Raw genomic sequence first — 21,612 nt, 5'->3', positions numbered from 1 at the left:
TGAGTGACCTGAGTGATTGTAAGCACAACGGCGGTGACACTGACGTCTCAGTGAGGAGTACGACCTCGTCCCAATACAGACTCGGTGGCAGGTATAGCACTGCAGGCATTAAAAAGTTTTTAGACTTCATTGAAGGTAAGAGGGGTAATAGAGTAGAGGATCATGTCCCTGACCTTCTATTGTTTGTAGTGTCCGCTCAGAAGGTGATGTGTCTGGGAATGGACCAGAAGGAAACAACCAGGCTGTTATTAGCAGGGTGCGAAAGTCCATTTTTCAGAAATAATGGATCTGTTCTTGCATCTTCTTTATTTTTGGTTGACATGTGCAGTACTGTTCACTCCCATTTGTGTATCATCAATGCAGTCTTTACACATTGGGAGTTTAAATGTGAATGGCTCTAGGGCAGCTGCAAAGAGGGCCGCTCTGTTTGACTTTTTAACACTAGAATTACCAGAGCCTACGAAAAAACTCATAGATCCATCCCACCTTAAAACGCTTCCCACTTCTTCTTCATCGTCTTTTGTCTTCTAAATGTGTCGATAAACAGCAAACACTGACCGGGTCATGGACTATAAAGGACTCTGGGAAATCCTAGACGGAGGAGCTGAGTAGGGAGGAAGGGAACAATGTGTCTGGGAGTAGGAGGATTGTTTATTGTATTTGTTATTGTTATTGATTTATGAATATAGTGGAGTGGAAGGTGCTTTTTGCACATCTATACTAATAAAAGGCAAAGCCCTCACTGACTGACTGACTGACTCACTCACTCACTCACTGACTCATCACTAATTCTCCAACTTCCCATGTAGGTAGAAAGCTGAAATTTGGCAGGCTCATTCCTTACAGTTTACTTACAACAGTTAAGCAGGTTTCATTTCGAAATTCTACACGTAACGGTCATAACGGTCGATAATGGTCGACAACATCCGCCATATTGAACTTTCTTATTCATGGCCCCATCCTCACGAAATTTGGTAGGCGGCTTCCCTGCGCTAACCGAAACCAATGTACGTACTTATTTCGGTGGTGTGATGCCACTGTCAGCCGCCATATTGAACTTTCCATCGTCACTAATTCTCCAACTTCCTGTGTAGGTAGAAGGCTGAAATTTGGTACTTATTTTGGTGGTATGATGCCACTGTCGGCTGCCATATTAAACTTTTAACTTAAACCGATGTACGTAGTTATTTTGTTGGTATGACACCACTGTCGGCCACCATATGGAACTTTCCAACGTCACTAATTCTCCAACTTCCCGTGTAAGTAGAAGGCTGAAATTTGGCAGGCTCATTCCTTACAGCTTACTTACAAAAGTTAAGCAGGTTTCATTTCGAAATTCTACGCGCAATGGTCATAACGGTCAACAACGTCCGCCATGTTGAACTTTCTTATTTATGGCCCAATCTTCTCGAAATTTGATAGGAGGCTTCCCTGAACTAACCGAAACCAATGTACGTACTTATTTTGGTGGTATGATGCCACCATATTGAACTTTTCAACAGTCTTTGTTACTTATGGGCCCATCTTCAAGAAATTTGGTACACGGGTTCCCAACACTAACTGAATCCTACTTACGTACATATATACATCCATAGCCTGCAGCTCGGTCACCGTGTGAGGCGGCGTTGGGTCCCCCATCCCAATGCCTCCCACGTTGTTGGCTGCCTGCCTATATAAGACTGTCCATTGCTCCGGTCTCTACATTCCCTTCCTTGCTTCACCACAGGATTCACGTCTCCCTACTGATAACTACAGCCTTTTTGTTTAATCCACCGCTTCTCCGCTTTTTTATTGTTTGTTTATTACAATTATAGTTATTGTATAGGTATTTTAGACTTACTTTACATTATTCAGGTAACCATTTCCTTTATCATTCCAACCGTACCCGCATTAACATGTCTATTGAGGTGATCACCATCGATCAAAGAACTGTCACTTACCGAGTGGTTTCCATGCCCGGAGATGGCACCTACCTTTTCCATTCTCTTTGTTACATATTGCACGGCCATATCAGGCTCACTCTTGATATCCAGAGGAACATTTTGTCTTATGTATTGAATGACTGGGACAGGTTCAAGGTGTGGACTGATGACGGTACAGGAGATAATTAGACTACACAGGAGCACTAGAAGAGTGAAATGCTTAAGTCTTTCACCGATGGATCTGCATGTGAGTTGATGGCTGCCGCTGAATTGTTCAGTTGTCGCTTTCAAGTGTACCGAAATGGCCAAATATTTTACACCTTTCGACAACCGCCAATGCCTCTTAAACATCTTAGATTGACAGGTGACGATTTCAGTAGTGGACGCTGTGATGTTTATGAATGTTTAAACTCTCAAAAGATGGATGTGATTTTATCGATGAAACCGGTTGTGTGCTTACAACGCTTGACAGATACCAAATGTCACTTCAACACAACAAATCCTGCAAATACTGTCGTAATTGAAACAAACCATGAAACTCAAACCGATTATGACAGCAGCAATCCAAGCTGTGAGATTTGAGATAAGATTACTGTTCACATGGCCAACTGGACGTTACATGCTCAAGAGTAAGCTCAGCGCACAGCTTGGTCATGTTACAACCGGAGGGCCGAACTCACAATGTGGTATACAAAGAGATCCTTAACAAATAATTTTTGGCATATTTTCCCTCAGTTTGAAAAGGTTAAATTTTCTTGTTAATAAAAATTTTAATGCAGTACTTCGCCGCTGCGAAGTGCGGGTATTTTGCTAGTTATTATTATAATAAGGCCACCCCTGCAGTACTGTCTCTTTCAAACTTACTAACCTCCAATTCCTATCCTTCCTTATCTTTCTCCAAGTAACTGATCGCCACACAATCAGCTCTGTAATGGACGTTAATCCATCTGTAAGCTTATAACACCGTTTATTAAAAACTGTTAAGGAACATCGAAATATCTTTGTAGTACATGTTTAATTATTCTATCCTTCACGCCAGTCCCAGTGAAGCATACAGTGCGAGGCAGGAACAATCGTGAGCGGAGCACCAGATCCTTGCTAGCGTAGCAACACTGTGTCCTTTAATTATTAACAATATAGATTATTTAAATGAAGTTAAAGTTTCATCTGTATAATAAAATAAACATATTTTGCTGCATGTCATCTTGAAAATGATATTGTCATCATATGTAAATACGTGCTGTATAAAGTGGCTCAAGTTGTGTAATATTATAACTGAAGTGCAAATGTACAGTGAGGTGATTGTACTCATAAGTACAAACAGTTCTACAAGGAGCACTTGATGGACTGATTGAGTGCGTTTAGAGCTATTGGGATGAAACTGTTTCTGAACCGCGAGGTCCGCACAGGAAAGGTTTGAAGTGTTTGCCATGTGAGAAGCATTTCAAATAGGAAGCATGGCTGAGGCAGCGTGTGCTTCATGCTGTATACCAGTGGTCCTCAACCTGTGGGGCAGGCCCCCTTAGGGGGGCGCAAAGTAACAAAAAGGGGGCGTGAAAATGTGACAAAAAGAAAACAAGAAAATATGAAAAAAAATCTGTTGAAACCAAAACAAATTAACTTAAACTACATTCTGATACTAGAACAATAAATATAGAGTTAGATAAATGTCGATAAAAGTTAAGTAGGTACAGTATAATAAAATATGCATCTACATTTCAAGAAAATGTTGTGGGGCGCGATTAAAACTGTTATGAAAACTCAGGTCGCAAATACTTAAAGGTTGAGAAACGCTGCTGTATACCGATAATTCTCTTTCCGATCAGCTGCTCCGAGTGGTGCACTGAGAGTAATACGGAAAATGATGATCCGCTGTGGCAACCCCTAACGGGAGCAGCTGAAAGAAGAAGAAAACGAAGGTGCAGTGAGAGTAACAACACTAAAGCAGCTATGGTATTTAGAATAGTTTGACCATTCCGTGGACCATTATATTGTTACTGGTTAATTACAATCAGATGCATTAAACTAATCTATAATAATAAAAGGCAAAGCCCTCACTAACTGACTGTCTGACTCACTGACTCACTTACTCACTGACTCACTCACTCACTCACTCACTCACTCACTCACTCACTCACTCACTCACTCACTCACTCACTCACTCACTCATCACTAATTCTCCAACTTCCCGTGTAGGTAGAAAGCTGAAATTTGGCAAGCTCATTCCTTACAGCTTACTTACAAAAGTTAGGTTTTGGTCTGCAGGTTGTGCAGGTTTCATTTCGAAATTCTACGCGTAATGGTCATAACTGGAACCTACTTATGTACATATATACCGGCCATAGACTACAGCTCGGTTGCCGTGTAAGGTGGAGTTGCATCCCTCATTGTCACGCCTCCCACGTAATTGAGTGCCTGCCCATATAAGGCCGTCCGTCAGCAGCAATCAAATAGAAACACGCTGCCGCTAAATATTCGCAGGTGAAGGACTGTGCTTATGCAAACAAGGATGAGATGGTCAGGGATAGAATAGTGTTTGGCACAAACTCAGCGAAAGTGCGAGAGAAACTTTTAAGTGCCGGGTCTGAGCTAACATTAAATAAAGCGATGGACATCGCATGAGATAGCAGAAGCACAGCTGAGAACCTTCGATGCATGTACTCCGAGCGGCTCACGTGAACTGACTGTGAGCGCAAATGTAGAGAACAAGGAAGACCTCCAAAGAGCGCTGAACAAAAAACGTATTACACAATTGAGAAGGCAGCAAAAGAATATGAAGCGAGTGACGCATACAAGCATATTGATAAGTGTAGCTACAGCGGAAACAAAGCACAGTGTAAACCGCAAGTTTAAATTAAATTTATAGACACGCTGCCGCTGGTGTTTGTCATGCCTATGACGAATACGATATTCGTGAGATACAAGTTTAATGAGAAGACGCGGGTTATACACGAGACTTTGGATTACTTTGTAACGGAGTTAAAATTGCTATGACAGAGTTAAACTTGCTGGTGAAGGACTGTGCTTATGCAAATGAATAGGAAAGCAAGGTGTAAAGCTTAACTTTAAATTTAATGAGAATACGCATTGCCGAGTCTGAGCTAACATCGCAACATCACACGGGATAGCACAAGCACAGCTGAGAACCTTCGATGCATGTACTCCAAGCGGCTCACGTGAACTGACTGTGAACTCAGTACGCAGACAAAAAGCAAGAGCTCCAAAGAGCGCTGAACAAAAAACGCAGTACACAATTGAGAATGCAGCAAAAGAATATGAAGCGAGTGACGCATACAAGCATATTCATAAGTGCAGCTGCTGCGGAAACAAAGCACACGGTGGAAAAAAATCAATGTCCAGCTAAAGGAAGACAGTGTAAAAAAAACCTGTGCATGCAGTGTGTGATGCCTCAAATAAAGAGGAAGACGAGCTATTTATTGATGCAGTAAAAAAGGAATCGATGAATGAAACCTGTCATCTTTACAACGGTTGACAGACACGGAATGTAACTTGAACACAACACATCCTCCAAATACGAACCTGATTGAAATAAATAATGATAATCAAATCCTTGATGACAGCAACACTCATAACAGTGACAAAACAATTACATTGACAATCATGCTACGTTATTTTTAAAATGTTTCCTTTTCTTTTTCATTACTTTTTTAACACACTACTTCTCCGCTGCGAAGCGCGGGTATTTTGCTAGTAAACAATATGCGGTTAATTTCAGTGTATTTCTAAAGCCGCGTCAGGAAAAGAAAGGATAAACACACAGGAACAGTAGCACTGCTTTGACGCTGGGTGCCGCCAGTTTGCAAAACTGAGCGGAAGACTTGCGTACGACAGAGTATGAGGTACCGTGGAAATGTTTGTGGCTTTACGCCAAGTTTAGGTTTTGTACATTGCGATTTGAACGTGGAAACGTTCTTACACAACATTTCTGTGCGTACACACCGTTTATACATGAGGCCCCTGGTCTGGATGTCCACTACCAGACTTGCCTGGTGGCCTAAAGTGGAACAGGAAGTGCTTCAGGTATCTTGGAGTGGTCATGGGCAGTGAGGGGGTGGACGAGAGTAATTCGGAGGGACTGTGACGATGTGGGTTCTGGCTCCATGCTCCCATCTGATTTTTGGCAGCCCTTGAACCCAACACCGTCGATAATGTTACCGAGTGAGCTAGTCAGTGGAGGCAATAAGTGAGCAAGGGGATGGTACAAAAAGGTGCAGAAGTGCTTTTATTTAAAACAGTCAACACAGAACAAAGTGTTCATAATAAAGTGCAGTGCTTCTCTCAAAGTTCAATAAATAAATAAATAATCCATAAAAGACACGTGGAGGTTAAAACCATACAAAAAAAAAACAATCCTTTAAAAACCAGAGGTTAAAATGTTCTTTAGGAAGCAGTTCTTAAAATAACAAAAACAACAAGTCCAGTGCTTCTTTTCTGTTAGCGTCTCACCTGCTTATCCCGTTTGGGCTTAGCAAGCAGGCAAGACGCTCTCTGCAGCTGCCCTCCTCTACACACACACACACACACGAGACTGGAGACCTCCCGATCCCTGGCTTTGGTCTGGCTCTCATCCCAGTCCCCGAGACTTGGTTTCCACCAATGGCCAGGACGCACACATTGGGGACTCCACCACCAAGCCTCCCAACTTCTGCTGCCTTTCCGCGGCCTTCTGCGGCTCGTCGCTTTCCTCTGGTCCCGCTATGTAGTCGCTCAACGGGAGCAACATCAACTCAAACCCCTGGGTGTCGGCCTAACACCCAGCTTCCTCTCAGCTGCCCACGAGCGCTTGTTCACGCGCTCACCACACGCTCCGCGTGTCTCTCTCTCTCTCCTGCACCGCCTGCTTCATCGCTCCCTGTAACCTCCGTCTTCCTTTCTCTCGTTCCTTTATTTTTTTTACTCTCGTTCTCCCCTCTATCCAACTCGCGCTTCTTTTATAATGCGAGGGGCCATAGCAAATTAGCCACTAGAGCAATCACGAATGTGGGCAGTCCCTCACCTGTGCACTCGGTGAGAAACGCCCACACTGCGGATTGTCCCGCGGCCTGCTATGGCCCAATGCCCTTGCTAAACCGCCGCGAGAGCGGTGATTATTTATTTAAAAAATGGCCTTTGCTCAGCGAGCTATGGACCCATAACACCACAGGGACTCTTAAAGAAAGTGACCTCTCGTCTGAACAGGTGGAAGTGGATCGTACTTAAACTGTCATACAGAGGGCGGGTGATCGTCATCAATAATTTAGTGGCCTCAATGCTGTGGCACAAACTCATGTGTGGTGACCCCCCTCTGGGGCTTTTAAAGAAGATCCAAAGAATATTGCTTGATTTCTTCTGGGATGGCTTGCATTGGCTAAAGCAGAGTCTGCTGTTTTTACTGTTGGAAGAAGGCGGTCAGGGACTTCTAGATATCTCCTCAAAAGTCGCACCCCTCAGGCTCCAAGTCCTACTGAAGCTTTTCTGCGTTTCATATTCCCTGAGTTGGAGGGAGTTGGCGTTGAGTTTCCTTCATCGTGTGGCCGGGTTAGGGTTTGATGAAGCACTTTTGGTTATAAATCTACAAAAACTGGACCTTTCTGTGTTACCAAAATTTTACAGAGGTGTCCTATTAACATGGCATGTGGTGTTTAGGAGGAACTTTAATACAACTGGGTGGCTTCAAAATGAGCCTTTAATTTATAATTCTGTCTTTTCATGCCCCCTCTTGCACAGTGACAGTTTTGTCTCAATTCTTATTAAGCATCAAGTACTGAAACTGGCACAGATTTATGATGCCACTACCAAATCATTTATTGATGCTGATGTCTTGGCTTCTCTTCTCGAAGTAAAGTCAATCAGGATGATTCAGCAGTTTCTGTCCTCCATAGCTAAAGACTACCACTTGCTAAATGAATCCATCGGCTCCACTGTTAATAAGTTGGATGTTTGCCCCGCGGTGGACCTCTCATTACTGCCAGAACATTCAGTTGTTCACTTCACCAAAGGAACAGTGGTGGGCTTTGCTTCTCTGTCCAAGAGAGAGCTCTATGAGTACTGCGTCAAGGTGATTCACTTCACTGCATTGGCGTCTGTGCTGGACACTCCATGGAGGGAGAAGCTGGCAGTGGAGGGGCACAGGGGGTCTGCGTAGAGGGAGTTCTACAAGCCACCGAGCAACAAAAGAACTGCAGACTTACAGTGGAGAATCGGGCATGGGATCATTGCCACCAAGTCCTTTTTAAAAATTATTAAAGAAGATGAAACTGATTCTTGCATTTTCTGTGGACAGAAAGAAACAGTTTTTCATTTGTTTTTGTATTTTAATCGACTGGTGGGATTCTTCAGATTCTTTGAAGCTTTGTGTTCCGATTTGATTGGAACTTTTAATGAAGTCCTGTTCATTTTTGGATGTAAATATAATAAGAAAACTCGATGCAGGATGCAACTGTTCAACTTTCTGTTAGGTGAAGCAAAGCTGGCCATTTTAAAAAGTCGAAATAATAAGCAACGTGGATCTGAACCTACAGATATTTGTTTGCCCAGAGGGGACTAGGCGGTCTCATGGTCTGGAATCCCTACAGATTTTATTTTTTCTCCAGCCGTCTGGAGATTTTTGTTTTTTCTGTCCCCCCTGGCCATTGAACCTTACTCTTATTCGATGTTAATTAATGTTGATTTATTTTGTTTTATTATTGTGTCTTTCATTTTTCTATTCTTTAATATGTAAAGCACTTTGAGCTACTGTTTGTATGAAAATGTGCTATAGAAATAAATGTTGGTGTTGTTGTTGATTTTTAAATTGAATGTTTATTCAAGAATAAGAATGGAATATGCGTATTATAAACAGATGAATAGAATGGGGGGGTTTGAAAATGTGTGGGGGTGAAAGGGGCTGTGCTCAGTTGATGAAGGGGGTGAAAATTAATTTCTGATTTCACTGAGGTGGGCAAGAGAAAGAGAAAGCAATGGTGGGCATCAATACCATGTGCTTATTACTGTGCGGAGTAGGAGGAGTGTAAAGGGGGAGTAATGGGTGGTCTGATGTACGGCTCTTTTGTTTATTCTGGAATTTGGCTTTTTTGTCATTTGACTGTGTATATTGTTATGTTAATGTTTCTTCTTATGTTCACAATAAAGTTCATTTTAAAAATGAAAAAAAAATATCTATCTATCTATCTATCTATCTATCTATCTATCTATCTATCTATCTATCTATCTATCTATCTATCTATCTATCTATCCTTTCTGTCTGTGGACTCTCTGTCTGTTGATTGCTCTGGTCTGGGTTGGCGTGGTTGTGGGTGGCAGGCCGGCTTTGTTCATGGAGGGTCTCTGTGAGTGTTTGTATTATTCTATCATATTGTTCTTTTCTTCTTTTCTCTTAGATATATTACTGTTGTAAAGTTTGTTGTTAGTTAAGACATGGCCTTGGCGTGTTTTTGGCTATGGCCGTGTCCAAAGAGTCAGTGCCGGGTTTATTGCCAAAGTTTTATAAGAATCTCTCCCACCGCAATGGCGCTAAGATCTTGGCAGATCCGATGGTCTCTGTTGAGACGTGTGTGGAGGCAGTTGGAGGAGTAGTTGGATATAAAAATGTTCGCTCAGCATCGAGAATGAATAAATTGGTGGTGTTTTTTGTAAATGAGGAATCCCTGGTGAATTAGTTGGTAGAGGAAGGGTTAGTTATAAGCGAAGCGCTTGTCTCTGTTTTGCCTTTATCAATACCAGCTAAAAAAGTAAAAGTTTTAAATGTTCCTCCATTTTTAAAGAACAATGTTCTAGTAAATGAACTGAAGCGCTATGGCCAGATCGTTTCAGAATTAACCATGATCCCTCTTGGATGTAAACGACATGAATTAAAACACGTTTCGTTTCGTAGACATGCATACATGATACTAAACAACGTGAATGACAATATCAATGCAGCCCGCCAATTTAAAGTGGACGGCAGTGACTATGTTGTGTTTGTCACATCTGAATCCATGAAATGTTTCACTTGTGGTAGAGCAGGACACAAGGCCTCGCAGTGTAAAACTGGATCAGTGGTATTTGCGGGTTCTACTACTCACCCTGAGGAGAATTTAAATGAAGAGAACACTGAAGATAGTGAGCATGAATCTGAGAGTGGCGAAGAGGTTGAAAGTATGGATGAGTGTGAGACTGATATGAAGGAGTCGATGGCTGCAGCGGGTGTTGTTTGTGATCAGCCCCTTAGTAATTTGGTGACGGTGGCTCCTGAGAAGAGTCTGCTTCTGAGTATTACAGATATGTCAGCCAAGGCCGGCGGTTCAGTTGATCACCTATCAGTCAATCCTGAGCTCCACGAGACGGCAGAGAGCACACCGACTGAAGTTCACATATCGCCTGAGATCAACAGCACTGGGGTGGCGGCAGTTTGCTCAGGAGAAGCTGCGTTACTGGTGCCAGCTGTAAATGAGCCTCATATCATTGATACGATTGTAGAAATGAACGATTCCGATCACAGTCTCCTGCTGGAGAGTTCATTGAAGGGGGCTGCTGAGGGGCAGAGATGTGAGAGAGCCGAGACTGACGGCGGAGTGGCTGTTGTGGCGAGCGGCAGTGCAGTGGTGTGTGAAGGATTGAGTGCGAGCAATGAGCCCGTTAAAGTTTCCACTCGAAAAAGGAAGGAGCAATCAACGGATAGACGACAGGCAAAGAAAAGCCGATAAGTCATCTAAGGAACATAGCGAGTGTCTGGCAAACCAAAGTAACATCGCGAATGAGTTAGGGGACAATGTTGAGGGTGAGAGTGACATTGACACCTCTCAGTATCTGCTAAAAGGCAATTATAGTACGGCCAGTATTCAGACTTTTTGGAGTTTATTGCTGTCAAAAAAGGAGTGAAGGTTGGAGATCATTTTCCAGATCTGCAGTTATTTCTCGTGTCTGCATAAAGAGTTATGCGTGAAGCAGTTCAGTTAGGCATGGAGCAAAAAGAAGCAACCCGATTAAAGTATGTTATCGGCAAAGTGCGCAAGTCACTCAACCCAAAATAATGGATTGTCTCTTTAGTTGGCTCATTTGTTTGGTGTCGTCTCTTTGTGGACTCCCATTGGCAGTCACTACACATTGAGAGTTAATGGCTGTAGAGGAGGGACAAAGAGGGCTGTAGTTTTTAACGTCTTAGAACAGAAAGCTTTGCATGTCAGCCTGCTTCAGGAGACTCATTCTGACCTTCAGAATCAACCAGACTGGCTAAGAGAATGGGGGGGCAGGTTTTTCTTAGCTATGGTTCAAGTCTTAGTGCTGGGGTGGCTGTATTGTTTTCAAAATCTGTACAATTCCAGGTCACTGCCATCAGTTTGGTGGTGGAAGGACGATTGCTTGTGGTTCAGTTCAAAGACGGGGAGAGAAAGGATTTGTTTTTTTGAATCGTTATGAAAGGTGGTCGATTCTTTTGTTAATGGCATATTTGTGCTGGTGGGTGGTGATTTTAATTGCACAGTTAATTACATGTTGGATCGCAATGGCATTGAACCTCATCCTGGCTCTGCTCAAGTCCTAGCAGCTCTTTTAAAACGGGCCGATCTCGTGGATGTCTGGCATCATAAATTCCCATCAGACAGACAGCACACCTGGGTGAAGGGATGGAATGGAAATATTTCTATGGCTCGATTAGATTGCTTTTACTGTCCCGGTCACAATCTGAACACTGTCACTATTTCAACGTTTCATACTAGCAGATGCCCATTTTGTCAAATGTTTTGAGTTTTTTTGGAAGCAGTGGACTGTTACCAAATGTAGATTTGATTCACTCAAGTAGTGGTGGGACATTTCGAAAGTTCAGATAAAGGCGTTTTGTCAACAATACACACAGGAAGTCACTCGAAAGTTACTGCTGAACATGGCAGCCTTAGAAGAAGACATTTTCAAACTGCAGGATGCTTTAAAAAGGGGATTTGATGAGGAGATTTTTTCTGCGTTCCCTTGCTGATCTTTTGGATTTACGTGCACAAGGGGCCCTGGTGAGGTCACATTTTCAAAATATTAATCATTTGGATGCACCTACAAAAATTTTTTTTTGGGTTGGAGAAGAAAGAAGCCTAAAGCAAATTGATTCACATGCTGCACGATGCAGAGGGGAGAGAACTGAGCACCACTGAAGACATCCAAGACTTTGCAGTTTCTTATTTATACAAATTTATTTAAGGACAATTCTATCGATCATTTGGCAATTGTTGATTTTCTCAATAGACTTCCTTGGATCCCAAATGATTTTAAGCTAAAACTGGACTCTGAAATAACTTTTCAGGAAATGTCGGATTCACTCTCCCATCTAAACACAGGAAAGTCTCCAGGGATTGATGGCCTTCCCGTTGAGTTCTACAGACAGTTCTGGTCTTTATTGGGGGCTGACGTGCATGCAGCGTTCATGGACAGCTTCAAAGATGGGAGTTACCTCTGAGCTGTAGAAGAGAAGTGATCACTCTGTTTCCGAAAAAGGGAGATCTATGCCAGATAAAGAACTGGCATCCCGTGAGTCTGCTCTGTACAGGCTGTAAGATTTTCTCCAGGACTTTGGCAAACCATCTGAGGACTGTAATGAGTTTGGTGGTTAGTTCTTGTAAAGCTTACTGTGTACCTGACTGCTCCATTTTTGATAACATTTTCTTCATGCGTGATGTGATTGCAGCATCCAAAATGTATAGCATTGATCTGGGAATTTTATCTATTGTTTAGGAGAAGGCTTTTGATAGAGTTGATCACAGATATTTGTTTAACACCTTGAGATGCTTTGGGTTTGGGGAAAATTTTATCAAAATGATCAGACTCTTGTATACTAAGGTTTTTGGTATTTAAAGATTAATGGCACGTTGAGTGCCCTTTTCCTGGTCAAGAGGGGGATTCGACAGGGGTGCACCTTATCAGGAATGTTGTACTCTTTGTCGATTGAGCCATTCCTTTTTCAGATCATTCAGAGACTGCAGGGTGTGGACCTCCCTTCTTGCCTAATGATCACTGCCATATGTTTGGCCTATGCAGACGATGTGTCCATATTTGTCAAATCTGACCATGATGTCAATGTGGTAGTTTTGTGCCAAACAATGTTTGAAAGCATCTCCTCAACGAAAGTCAACTGGGCTAAGAGCAATGCTCTACTACTTGGCTCTTGGGTTGAACGTCCACCGCCAAAGCTTCCTGCAAATCTGACCTGGAACAGGAAGTGTTTCCATTACCTTGGGGTGATGTTGGGAGGTGAAGGACTGAATGAGAGTAATTGGGAGGGCATTTTGGATCAAGTCAGTGCTCGGATGAACAAATGGAGATGGATTGTGGCCAAACTGTCTTTTAGAGGGAGAGTAATTGTGGTAAACAACTTAGTTGCATCGATGCTTTGGCATAAACTCATGTGTGGAGATCCTCCTCCAGGGATGTTACATAAGATCCAAAAACTGTTGGTTGATTTATTTTGGGATGGTCTGCATTGGCTGCGACAGAGTGTGCTGTTTCTACTAGTGGAACAAGGAGGTCAGGGACTCATCGATGTACCATCAAAGGTCGCAGGCTTTCGACTCCTGGCAATTCAAAAGTTTTTGTTTCGTTCTCACCATCTGATTTGGAGGGATTTGGCACTTCATTTCTTTTTTCGAGTTGGGGATTATGGATTTGACAAGCAGCTTTTGGTAATGGAAATTAATGACATGGACCTTTCAGTGTTACCCAAATTTTATAGGAGTGCTTTATTGACCTGGCATCTTGTTTTTAGAAGACATTTCAGTACATCAGGTTGGTTGCACGATGAGCCTTTGATTTTTAACTCATTGTTCTTGTGCTCTCAACTGAGGAGTAAAAGTTTTACTTATTTATTAATTAGAAAAGGGATTTTAAAAATCAGCCACATATATGATAAGGAGCAACAGACATTTGTGGAGCCTTCAGTTTTGGCTTCAATTTTAGGTGTGAAGTCAGTGTGGATGATCGAGGGCTTTCTGTCTTCTGTGGCCAAAGAACATCACAGGCATTAAGACTCCATCAGCACCACCAGCACAGATCTACAGGTCTATCCTGCAGTCGATGTCAACTCCATCCCCAAAAACTCGATTATCACATTTGACAAGGGAAATGTGGTGTCATTTATGTGTCTGTCAAAAAAAGAATTTTGTCAATATAGTGTAAAAGTGATTCATTTTTTTCCCTGAAGACAATCATTGATTCGCAATGGAGGAAACATTTAGGGGTAGTAGGTGCGAGGGTGCCGGCCTGGAGGGAGCTGAACAAGCCTCCGAGCAACAAAAGGACATCCGACCTACAATGGAGGATTGGGCACGGCATCATAGCCACAAACTCCTTCTTAAACAGAATCAAACGTATAGAGGATGACAGATGTGAGTTTTGTGGGCAAAGGGAAACCATTTTTCATCTGTTCACATCATGCGTAAGATTAGGAGTGTTTTTCAAGTTTTTAACTGATTTGTCTAGAATACTAAGATCAGATTTTAATATTGTGATGTTTATTTATGGAGCTGCATATAATAAGAACAACAGGCACAGGACACAGTTAATGAACTTTTTGCTGGGAGAAGCAAAACTAGCAATTTTAAAAAGTAGGAAAAATAAACAATATGGAAATGGAACTGTGGACATCCTCTTACTGTTTAGGCTGAATATTCACTCGAGAATCAAACTGGAATTTACATACTATAAACTGATGCACAAAATTCATATTTTTGAGAATGTGGTGTACGAAAGGGGTACTGTGTGCTGTTGAGGAGGGTGAACTAAAAATCAATTTATAACTCGTTGGAAAATTGTAAAAATTGAAGTTATTTGTAGCAAGAGATACTTTGTGAACAACACTGGGAATTGATGCTGACTGGGCCTTAGTTGTATTTATCCATCCATCCATTATCTAACATGCTATATCCTAACTACAGGATCCCGGGGGTCTGCTGGAGCCAATCCCAGGCAACACAGGGCGCAAGGCAGGAAACAAACCCCAGGCAGGCGCCAGTCCACCGCAGGGCACACACTAGGGTACAATTTAGGATCACCAATGCACCTAACCTGCATGTTTTTGGACTGTGGGAGGAAACCGGAGTACCTGGATGAAACTCACGCAGACACAGGGAGAACATGCAAACTCCACGCAGGGAGGACCGGGGAAGTGAACCCAGGTCTCCTAACTACTGGGTAGCAGTGCTACCCACTGCGCCACCATGCCACCCCTAGTTTTATTTATTATGAAAATAAATGATGAGGACACTGGGGGGCGATGAGAAAATATAAAATATATGTTAACTGTGTGTGGGGTTACACGGGGTTAATAGGGATTTTTTACTTTCATTTCTTTGTATAGGTTATTTATAATATTTTTTGTTGTATGTGTACTTTTAATATATTGATGTTTGTTCTTGTTATATTTTTTGGTTCAATAAAGTGCCTTTAAATCCATCTATCTATCTATCTATCTATCTATCTATCTATCTATCTATCTATCTATCTATCTATCAAACAGACTGCCATGGGGGGCTTCACTTGTGTCTTCAGAACTAAAAGGACTTGCTTGTGATTTAGGACTGAGCTATGAAGAGATGATTGTTTGGTTTTCTTTCACCTTCTCTCATATTCTGTCTGTTTATTATGGGATGTGTTGTTGTTCTTTTGATTTGTTTCCTGATCTTCACAGGTGAAGAATCCAAAGACCCCAAAGAGAACTGTGATGGTCTGAGAGGAGCTCAGGGTCACCTGGAATTTAGCAGATCAGCTCATCGTCATCAGCCTGTGAAGATCAGGAAACAAATCCAAAGAACAAGAACACCCCATAATAAACCAACAAAATGTGACAAATGTGACGAGAACATCAAATAAGTGTCTGTCCATAGCCCAGTCCCTCATCACACACACAAATCCTTCTAAAGGCTCAAGTTTAGCCCCCATGACAGCCTGTTTGAGGGTCCTGATTCTCGAGGTCCGACCACTTGAACCTCTCAGTCTGATGTCCAACGTGTTCTGTGATTCTCTCAATGCTGTCCTCAGGTCAGACTAACAGATGTCAGTATTCTGGAGTACACACACACACACACACACACTCCACATAAATGTCACCTTTTTTAATAAAGGACACTGCAGACCACCCGTTACCACCATCTCCCCCAAAGCCACTAAGCCCTCGTGTGCTCCTCATCACCTTGGCAGACCAGCAGCTGCTGTTGTTCCCAGTTTGACAGTCCAGTTCACTTCCTGTGGCCTCAAGTGTCCATCACAATCCCCAGCACTTTCTATTAGTTTCTGATTTCAGTTGTCCCCTTGTGACCCTTAGTGACAAAGTGACATTTGCTCAGCCCTTCTCTGACGTCACTTTTCTGCTCCTGATGTCCACGTGCCCCTCTGTTGATGTCCTGCACATCAGACTTGTGACGTGACCCCATTGTCGTGTATTCTACCCTCACAGCTCGAGTCTCGCCTGTTTCTTAGTAAAATCGTCACTTGATTGATGACAATGGTGTCACCCTTTATTACAACACTGGCACCTTGAACAGGGGACATTGAGAATACACAAATGACGGGGGTCTTAAACACGGGGACAGCTGCAGTGGACACCAATACTCTTTAATGTCACACACGTCATTGTCATTGCCACAGAGTGACTTTTTAGGATTTATTTACTTACATGTGTTATGTTTTATTGTTTGCCCTGAAGAAGTCATTGAGAGAATCGCGTTGGCCTTCAGACTGTGAGGTTTATGTGGTCGGACCTCGAGAAGCAGGACCCCTCAAACAGGCTGCCATGGGGGGCTTCACTTGTGTCTTCAGAACTAAAAGGATTTGCTTGTGATTTAGGACTGAGCTATGAAGAGACGATTGTTTGGTTTTCTTTTCACATTCTCTCACATTCTGTCTGTTTATTATGGGATGTGTTGTTGTTCTTTTGATTTGTTTCCTGATCTTCACAGGTGAGTTAATGCTGGTGGTCCTGACTGCTGAATTCCTGATGATTCTCGTCCTTTTCTGGGCCCCTGACGTGTTCTTCTTGTGATCTTCTGATTCTTTTCTCATTCGGTGGCCCAGCTGCTGTTCTTCTTGTCTTTTTATTCTTTAATTCTCCATGTGGTTTGATGTCACTGAGATGTCACTTGTGTCATTTCTAACTCCTACCAGCAGGTGGCGATGCTAGCAGGTCACTCTGCCATTTTGATCTGAATGGGTAGCTCAGGTCAGAGGAGAGCTGGGAGTGGACAGCAGTGGTCAGCAGTAATGGGGGTCACTTCACAGTCCACTCAGACCACCTCTGTGCCCAGGGGACTGGACTTTGGGATGCTGAGGGTCCATTCAGAGCTCGTCTGCTGGCTTTATTACAAATTAGGAGAGAAATAAGAAAACTGAGGTGACCAGCAGTGAGGCCTTTAGTGGACTGAGGTCAGGTGGTCAGTGGCACCGGTCAGCATGTGACATGTGAGTGTCAGAAGTGTCACATGTCAGTTCTGTCCACCCTGTCCATTATGTCACTGACCACACAGTCAGTCCAGTCTTTGTCACAATAGACAGACAGAGTGTCCTCATCATCTAAGTGGTCTGACATCAGGAGAGCCCACCATGACAAACACTCGAGTGTCGCACTCTCCGATGTCCAGCAGTGACCGGCGTGTCTGACAGGAATCTGTGGATGGGGTCCTGCAAATCAGTCAAAGCCCCTCCATGTACCGAGTCCTCAGTTACAGGCATAAATCCAAGGTGGTCCCTTCACTGTCATCGGCTTTGACAAGTCTGTCTGGACCCTCGAGTGCAGGACACTGTCAGCCTCATGTCCTTCACATTCCTGTCCAGTGTCACTTTGAGTGACTTGTCACCAGTCAGTGTGGCAGGAAGGCAGAAGACGCTGTCAGGTATATAGCGCCTTACCTTAACACTAGAATTACCAGAGCCTATGAAAAAACTCGTAATTCCGTCCCACCTTAAACTGCTTCTTAAATCCCTTCACACCTCTCCGCCAGCGCCCTTTGTCTTCTAAATGTGCTGATAAAGAGAAGCCGGCTATTCCATCCCCCCACCAATTTAGAACGTGTACAAACTTCTCTCAGCTCATGCCTTGATTGAGTATCTGGGAGTGAAGTGGAGTTTTAGAGTGGAAATAATAGATCGTTGTTTGGAACACACGCATTTCATGTCTGTACTCTACAGTAATCTGTGTCAACACATTGTTAAAACAGAAACGTTTTTTATATTCTAGTAGTAGATGACAAAATGTAGGCATAAACTATATAGTGTATGAAGCCTGAAGTCCAAATACCAAAGAAACATTTTCACAAGAATAACACAATTGCGCTTTTATTCAAAAATATAACTGCAGAAACAAAAAGCCGCCTTAACATGCGACATTGACACCAGTTTATTGTAACTGACTCCGTGGTTCAATAGACTCAGGCCCCGCTTGGGAAGCGAGGGGTCACGGGTTCGATCCTGCGCCCCTCTGTTTTGAGAAGTAAACTGCTCTTAGTCTTACTGTTCTAGAATAAAAGCATACATTTGATTTCAGTCTGTAACAGCCGGTGCAATGTATGATCCTTGTAAAGGTTAGCTTTTTTTTATTCACTTTTCATTCTCTCAGTCGCGTTCAGAATCAATCCATACAACCCCATCTGACACGGCTGTTTTCACTAAAGACGCTATAGCTCTGCAGTGTACCACGATGCATACTAACGCCAAATCCCCTCCCCATCCCCGGGTTCTGACACACAAACGCTGGCGAAGCTGTCTTCTTCGTATCTCACCGTCACTTGCTTTTCTTTTTATTCAGTTTTATTGAGTGTTCCTGTCAGTTCCCGCATGTTACTGTACGCTGTTTCTTTTGTACTCCAGGACATGCAGTGGAAAGAATGGTAAAGACCAGTAACTTCTGCGCTATATGCAATCATCAGACACTCCCCATCTGCCCGTGTCGTTCAAACACAGGAATATATATTGGTGTAAAAGTATAACAGAAGTGCACTTTTATTCAAGTGCACTTTTTCCATCGCCTTTTCCTGTAAGAAGCAGTGTACACACTTCTCTCTATGCTGTGGTTTCTATTACACACCTGAAAGAAAGAGACAATACATGTGAAAATATCCAGCATACAGCAACATGCCGGGACTGGCAGGAACACTCAATAAAACTGAATAAAAAGAAAATCAAGTGATGGTGAGATACGAAGAAGGCAGCTTTGCCAGCGTCTGTGTGTCAGAACCCTTTTTTGGTGCATTAGTATGCATCGTGGTACAACGCAGAGCTATAGCGCGTCTGTATTCTGTTTCTTTTGTTCTCCAGGGCACGCAGAGGAGAGAATGGTAAAGAGCAGTAAGTTCGGCGCTATATGCAATCATCAGACACTCCCCATCTGCCCGTTGTTTTGTTATACTTTTCAATACTTTTTATACTGCTCAAACGGGCATGCTCAAAAAATACACGTGTAATGCCATGAAAAGTGCACACAGACACTTCATTTCGCAAACAAAACAAGTGCACTTTTATTCAAAACTACCTGTATAACCGAAGAAAAAAGAAAGCAAGTTACAGTAGGCGATTGATATGACATCTTGCATGGTGCAATGCTAAGAAGTGCAGATTTTCATTCCGTGCTATATAAAATCATCACATTCAAATATTAACAGCTCCCACACACCCAAGGACCGTCCTTCCTACATTTACGACACGTGTACTTGTTGCAGTGTACACACCTCTCTGTGCTATGGTTTCTATTACACTGAATGAGCACCTGACACTGTACTTTCTTCCCTGGCTGAAGGTCCCACATCAGAGAATTTCCAGTTCCTGCATAAATTCACACCCAATTTGACGCTGTTCGTTTTCAAATAATATTGCATTAGTGCGATTATATTTTCACATATATTGTCTCTTTCTTTCAGGTGTGTAATAGAAACCACAGCATAGAGAGAAGTGTGTACATTGCTTCTTACAGGAAAAGGCGATGGAAAAAGTGCACTTTTGTTATACTTTTACACCAATATATTGTAGCGACCCGTGGTCAAGTCTTGAAGTTTTTAAAGCCGATCTCTGCCGTGCACCTCTCCCAAGCTGTCGACTAGTGGATTGCCACCGTTATGCACGCAGCTGTACCCAGCTCTTTAAGTAACGAGCACTCGTGTCCCATACACCGCGCGACTACGAGTGTCTCGGCAGCACGCAGCTGTACCCAGCTTCTTAAGCAACGAGCACTCGTGTCCCATACACCGCACGACTCCAAGTGTCTCGCATTAATTGCTTAGATGAAATCTTAGCAATGAATAACAGCTCTGTCCTGTTGTATCTCTTTATTCACAGATAGCCAGTAAACAAAGCTCGACATTATTGCACTGCCATGGTCAAGGTCATGCACGAAGACACATTTCACATAACCGGTACTTTTTACAAAATAAATAACCCCGGACGGCGATGACCCAAACCCACCCAACTAATTGAACACAAACACAAAATTATTTACAAGTTAAGACATTAATAAATACAACAGGAAAAACATTATAAAAAGCAGTGAACGTAAAACCTTCCCACAATGCATCACTCCGGCAGCGCTGACTGCCGGTCGCTACATAGCCCCCTCCCAAGAGGGTTTAGTGTCCTCACAACCCTAGTCGTTACATTCAAAGTCGATTAAATATCCCGGTCGGCGACGGACACACTTTGGCCTGCTTGACTCTCCACTACTCGTGTCAGGTTCAGTCCGGAGACTTTCAATGTCTGTCTCGACACCGAGTGTGGAGGTTGGAGAGCCACTTTGAGTTCCAATTCCTTCTGGTGCTGGGGCCAATGGGTGGTATGGTGATAAACGATCTTTATGTAGCACCACCCGTCTGCCCCCTCCAGGTATTCGGACTCGAAAAACAACTTCCGAAATCATGTCCAGAATTTCTCCCGGTCCCTGCCAATGGTGTGTCAGTTTTGGGGACAACCCTGTTTCCTTTGTGGGCAAAAGACCCACACTTTGTCCCCTTGCTTGAAAGTTGGACCATGAGCCCGAATGTCATATGCCCGTTTCTGACGGGCTCCAGCTCCCGCTAGGGCCTCCCTGGCCAGTTGATGCACGGTGTCCAGCCGCTCTTTTAATCGTCGGAAATAGTCCGTTTCGTGACCGCCAACAAGCTCAGGCTCAGGGGGCGAGCCAAACACCAAGTCCACCGGCGTGCGCATCTCTCTTCCGAACATCAGCCCCGCCGGTGTGCACTGACTTGATTCCTGAACAGCCGTCCTATACGCCCACCGTTAAACCGTTCGACCAGTCCATCGCTTTGAGGGTGAAGGGGAGTGGTTCGGTCTTCTTCACCCCAGCCGCTGACACACCTCTTTAAACAAACGGCTCTCGAAGTTCCGCCCTTGATCGCTGTGCAGTTCATTCGGCACCCCGAATCGAGTAAACATCTCACCTCTCTTGGAGGCACTTTGATCTGGAATGGCATATGCCTCCAGCCATTTAGTAAAGTAGTCCATCGCCACCAAAACAAAACGATTTCCTGCCTCGGTGATAGGGAAAGGACCCAGTACATCTACCCCAATCCTCTCCATGGGAGCCCCGACAAGATACTGTTGTAGTGGCGCGAGAGCGTTGCCAGGTCCTTTCTGCGCCGCATAAACGCACAGCAGTGGACGTGCATCTCTGCATCTTGTCGACATCCGGCCAATAGAATCGCTGCCGCAGCCGACGCACTGTCTTTGCATTTCCAAAGTGCCCAGATCCAGCTGCTCC

General features: G+C 43.4%; 1 protein-coding gene across 2 annotated transcripts in view; it reads left to right on the top strand.

Moving 5' to 3' along the window:
• LOC120521723 (NACHT, LRR and PYD domains-containing protein 3-like) overlaps positions 1-21,612 on the top strand; it is a 106,011-nt gene that overhangs the window by 62,549 nt on the left and 21,850 nt on the right. The gene's annotated exons all lie outside the window — the stretch shown is intronic.

The sequence above is a fragment of the Polypterus senegalus genome, chromosome 2 (assembly GCF_016835505.1).
Source record: "Polypterus senegalus isolate Bchr_013 chromosome 2, ASM1683550v1, whole genome shotgun sequence".
NCBI classification, from domain to species: Eukaryota; Metazoa; Chordata; class Cladistia; order Polypteriformes; family Polypteridae; genus Polypterus; species Polypterus senegalus.
This window is presented reverse-complemented; position numbering and strand designations above follow the sequence as displayed.